Genomic DNA, 5,375 nt, shown 5'->3' with positions numbered 1-5,375 from the left:
AGCTTCAAAAACAAAAAAAAGGAAGGACTTTGATGTTCTTGAGCCACTCTTTAGCTTTGTCTCACCACAAGCACGAAAATGACATATTGAAAATGGGTTCTTTCACTACAAAGGGAGCTCCTTGATGATCCAATGTGTGTGTAAGTGGCTCAAACCAACAAAACAAGGGGAGGCATCCCTCACCCTCACCAAAACAGAATCCATGACATTCTAAGAAGAGGTTTTTCTCCTTCAAGGTGGTGGTTTTCAAGAGTCTACAATGGTGGGATATTTATGTGGTGAAGAAAGGTGAAGTCTTGCTTGATTTTTCATGGAGGAAGAGCGGTTTCTTGTAGAGGAAGAGAAGAGTCACTCTAGGTCTTACGGAAATGAACCCAACATGGGTGATATGAAGAATGAGAAGGAGTAAGTGTGTTTAGTCATATTATATGATATCACTTAACTTAACCGGTATAAATCCACAAAACCTCACTCGCTTAAATCTCTAATCAATTTGGACTGTTGTGTCATATAAAATTTATGACGCATAAATCTATAATTTATTTTCAGTTCCGGGTATTTTCCTAAACCCGCTGTTTCTATCGCGCTAGCCGTTGTATCAGCATTTTTCACCGAAAATGATCAAATTTCAATAACTAATATTTCCTACTAATATTATCATAATTATTATATTGTCATTAACTTCATAAAATTTATGGATTAATAATTGCTAATTATCTTTAAGTTTTGGGCAATCTCGCCTACTACACTTTTACCGCGAAACCCTCAATATTTATTCTTTTCTCAAAAAGGTGCTTTAACATAAAATAATTAAAATAATTAAATCTTCCATTTAATAATCCTCATTTAATTATTATTTAATTTCTAAAATTATAATTTAACGGTGCGGGTTCTTACATATAACCATTGTGATTATATATTTTTTTTTTTGGTAAACACCATTGTGATTATTAAAATATATCACTTGGATCTCTTGTGGCCTTATTTATAATATATATATATATATAATTTTATTTTTCTTAATTTTTATCTTTTAATACTGCGATAAATATTTTTCCCTATATTATTATCATATTATAAATCAAAATTATAATTAAGGATTAAAATTAAAATATATGTATATAAATTATTTTAAATATTATCCTAAAAATAAATTACGTACTCAAAAATATAAATTATTTATTTATAAACATATTAATTATAATATGTCAAAAGAGGCCTAGTCCTTTACCGTTAAATGTCGTTTATCCTGCCGGGTATCCTTTTAAGAAAAGGAATTTTGATAACTATACGCCTATTTCTTCTGACTTGTCTTCTTCCGCTGATTCTTCTTCCTCTTCTGAATCAGATTTTGTGTCCCCTCAGATCAGAGAGATAATGGCAAGACGCGGTGCCCATGAGAAGAAAAAACAATAATTGCAATCTGACACGAAGAAGAAAATCCTACGCCTTGACCCCGATGATGAGCAGCCAGTTAGCCGGAATCTACGGGATGAAGATACCCTTAGTTGGGTGGCAGACACAGTGTTGGATACTGAGTCTGTGTTTTGCTCCCCATGAGAATTGGCTGAAAAAGCAGCAGCTCTCCACCTGACCCCCAATAAAGCTTTTGATGACCAATGAGAAGTTGGTGTTGTCCCGAAGAATGAGCGCGTTTGTTCATCGTTGGCCGAAGGATCAACCAGGCATTACATGATGATGTACTCATTCTTTTTTCTATCCATAGGTGTTCGGTTGCCCTTTTCACCTTTTGTTTGTAAACTTTTGGCGCACTTGAATGTGGCGCCTTCACAGCTGACTCCCAACGCTTGGGGTTTTATCTGAGTGTACGAGATGGTTTGCAATGCCTACGGTCTGTTCAAATCTGTGCAATCATTCTTGTATATGTTTAGTGTAATGGGACCTCGCAATAGCTGGATATCATTTAGGAGCAAAGTGAAATTCTGTGAGTCATATTCACGAAAGATTAACAAGTGGAGCGCAGAATACTTCAAGATTTACCCCGCCGAAGGTACCAAACCTTTTTTTATAGGCGATGATGGGACTCCTATCTTTCCGTTATATTGGTCAAAATATTCAACTGAAAGCGCTATCCTGGTCTATAATTTTACTGATTTGAGTGATGTAGAACGGAAGACAGTGACCACTTTAGGTAACATTGCTCGAGAAGCTTCTGATACGGGCTCGCTGAGCACGTACACGATTTTGAATGAGTATTCCGATGATGATATTCGAGCTTATCTGGGTAACTTAGACCCTTACTCACTTTGTAAATGTTTTAATCAAAGTATCTGAGTATACTGCGATGACGCGCTATGTTTGAAATATCTTTAATCATGAATTTATTTGTCCTGGTTTGCAGATAGCTCGATGACGGCATCGTTAAGTAAAATGGAAAGGATTGCTGCCAACCGCGCTGCAGCTGGTGCTTCAAGATCTCCTCAACCGTCTATGTCTGCGGGTGCTGCTGTTGCAGAAACAAGCAAGCATGCTGCAGCGCGGTTGAAGTCTCCAATGAAGTCCTTAACTCCTCCTACCGCCCCGTTAGATGTCATCCCTCCTGTGGTAGTGGTGGAAAATACCGCAAGGGGTAAGAAAAGATCCCTGGAGGAGATGACTGGGGGATCTACTACAGAGTGGCCAGACTTTGGCTGGAAGTTGGACCAAGATATTCGCGCTCAAGGCAAAGAGTTTGGCGCTCGTCTGGAAGCGTTGTCGTAAGACCAATGGCTACAGATGTCCCAGAGCTTGACCATAGCGGGTCAATTCCTTATGTCTGCACCTGGTAATTACCTTGATATTTCGTTGTTTATATGATATGATATTGCATATATACTTACTGCTCTTTAATATCTAACAGGCTCAGTGGATTTCCTAAAGGCGCGAATTGAGGCGCTGAAGGGTGAAAATGCTCAACAACATGCTAACCTTGAAGCTAAATTGAAGAAATCTGAAGAGGAAGTATCTACACTAAAAACGTCTATGGCGAAGAAGGATGGCGCCCTGAAGGCCCTGACAACCTCCAATAAGGGATTGGAAGCAGAAAAGACTGATCTGTCCAAGCGTATCTTGGAACTGGAAGGAAACGTTGATACCTGGGCCGAAGAGAAGGCATTCTTGACCAGTGAGGTGAAGAGGTATCGGGATTTATTTGAGAAGGAAGCGGAAGCAACCTTCGTAAATGTTATGGAGCAGGTGCGCTTCTTCAATCCTTCTACCAAGCTGGTACTTAATGAGCAGAATGAAGAAGTTCCAGTGGAGTTGATCAGTGCGATAGATACTGAACCTATCGCGCCATCCTTGCATGAGCCATCTCCTCAAGGTCCTCCTACTGTCAATGATGATCGCGCTGCTGATAATGATGTCCCTCAGGATATGTAAATACAGACGGTTTAATGTTTTCTTTTGAAGTTTGTTACTCTGGGTTGTATAATTTTGTAAGGGGAGTGGCCCCATATGTTCCCACAGCCAATGATCGGACCAAATACAGTATGGACTGGCCTATAGGTATAGAGCTCAATCACACACGGTTGAATCACCTTACGTCGTTGTTGGCCTGGACCAAGTATTGCTGTCGGATTGATCTTGAGCTTTTGTCCTTCACGTTGGCACGTTGCACCAAATGGGTGGTACCTGCGAAGACACTCCGATGCTTAAGTTAGTATCAGAGGCAGGTGTGTTATCTTGTTAAAGTAAAGGATGATCGTACCTTGGTGGTATATCGTGTGTTTATATAGTAACTGGGATGCCGCCTTAGTTAAGGCGGCTTGGGTTCTAAGTGGCCAGCCTTGGGCTGCAAGTTATTTAGGGGACCTATATAGCCTTATCTTCCAAAGGGTCTAGTAGTAGATTAGAGGCAAGCTGGAGCTGTTCGTTGTTTACTGGAGCTAAGGCGTGGTGGAGTTATCTTGAGCCTTACGTTTACCTCTCTTAGAAGGTTTCATGCGCGATACGAGAATCGAGTCTTGTGTGCCGCGATGAGACCATCGCGTCCTGTATGTCGCGATGGGGATATCGCGTCTGGAACACCGCGATGTGGGCATCGCGTCAATGCTTGTTCCTTGTGCTTCGGAAGGGCTTGGGCTTTCCTTGTGGGGCTTTGATTGGGCGTATATTTTATCCGGATCACTATCTTTAACACCATTATAAACTTAATTAATTTACATATTTTACCATTCTTAGAAAAAAGTAATAGACCAATGACAAAAAAATAAGTCAGAAAATATTGAAAACTTAAACACTTACCGAAAAGACAAAAGTAAAATAATAATAATAATAATAGAAGAAAAAATATCAAATATATTTAAACAAAATTAAGAAAATAAATTAAGGACAAAAAGAAGAAGAAAACACACAACCAAATATGTTGAAAACTTATAATAATGATAAAAAAAACTAAAACTAAAATAAAAATTAAAAGTAGACTAAATTGAAAAGAAGAAAATAGACAGTGAAAAAAAAAAGAAAAAAAAGAAATCACTAATAATTTTTCGTCTATTTTTTTTCTGAGTCTATTTTTTTCTTTTTTCTGTAGATATATTTGATCTTTTTTTTCCTAATTTTGTTTTTTTCGCTTTAGTCTTTTCTATCACTGCTAAAATAAATGAAAGAAAAAATAAGATAAAAAGAAATAAAAAAAAGAACTCATTATTATAAATTTCTACATATTTGGTCTTATTTTTTCTTCTATTCTTTTATTTATACTATTTTTATTTTTAATCTTTTCTATTATTGTTGTATTTTTTAATAAATTTGATCTTATTTATTCCTTTTTTTTTTGTATTAAGTCTATTTTCTTCTTTATTATTTAAACATACTTGATCTTTCTTTTTCTTTTTTGAATCTTTTCTATAAGTGTTTTAAATTTTCAATATATTTAATCTTATTTTTTCTTTTGCTTTTTTTATCCTTAATCTATTTTCTTATTTTAAAAGGGGTATAATAGACAGATTAACTTAATTTCTAACGATTTTAACGATGAATTTAGATGATAAAAAACATAAGAGGATAAATAATTAATAAAAAAAAACATAAGAATATAAGTGATTCAAGACAAAACCATAATAGGATTTTTAAACTTTTCCAAAAATTTTAATAAATCTTCACTCATTCTAACGATTTCTTAAAGCAATTCATAAATCCGTCCTACCTGTTCACTACCCTACTACAAAACATTTCCTCGGTAGTTGCAATGAGTTTTTGCATCTGATACAAAAGCACAATATCCACACCATTACTCTATTATCACAGCATACAATGTAGTATTTCTCATACCAATATCAATTTATAAAGCATTTATTTATCCGCATTATAATTAACCTTCCTTTAGGTTGAACATCTGTTGTACAAAAATCTTGATAGTTAAGAAGACACTG

This window comes from Gastrolobium bilobum, unplaced genomic scaffold (genome assembly GCF_033153095.1).
Source record: "Gastrolobium bilobum isolate Gb01-03AN ecotype WA unplaced genomic scaffold, APGP_CSIRO_Gbil_v1 utg3544, whole genome shotgun sequence".
Taxonomy (NCBI): domain Eukaryota; kingdom Viridiplantae; phylum Streptophyta; class Magnoliopsida; order Fabales; family Fabaceae; genus Gastrolobium; species Gastrolobium bilobum.
Note: the sequence above shows the minus strand (reverse complement) of the source record.